Here is a 311-nt window from a genome sequence, read left to right as displayed (position 1 = left end):
CCCAGGCCCGGCGGCCCCTGCCTCAGCCACAGGCTGCCGAGCGCTCCCTGCACCTGTGATGCACAGGCTTCTGGCCCTAACTCCCACCCAGACAGGTCTACGCAGCGGCTGCCAGGCACATGGGGCGCGTCCTCACCAGCTGTGCGCCTGAGGCAGCTGACCTGACCTCCGTAAGCCTCAGCTTTCTCATCTGTGCAATGGGCAACCCCGGGCTGTGAGCCACTTCTGCCGATGGGGTGACTCCATGAAACACGGGGTGTGGCCCAGGGATGTTCACGGGTGACAGAACCTCTTTGTTTTTCAAACCCTGG

This window comes from Crocuta crocuta, unplaced genomic scaffold (genome assembly GCF_008692635.1).
Source record: "Crocuta crocuta isolate KB4526 unplaced genomic scaffold, BGI_CrCroc_1.0 scaffold61, whole genome shotgun sequence".
Taxonomy (NCBI): Eukaryota; Metazoa; Chordata; class Mammalia; order Carnivora; family Hyaenidae; genus Crocuta; species Crocuta crocuta.
The sequence above is the reverse complement of the archived record's forward strand: the minus strand, read 5'-3'. Positions refer to the sequence as shown.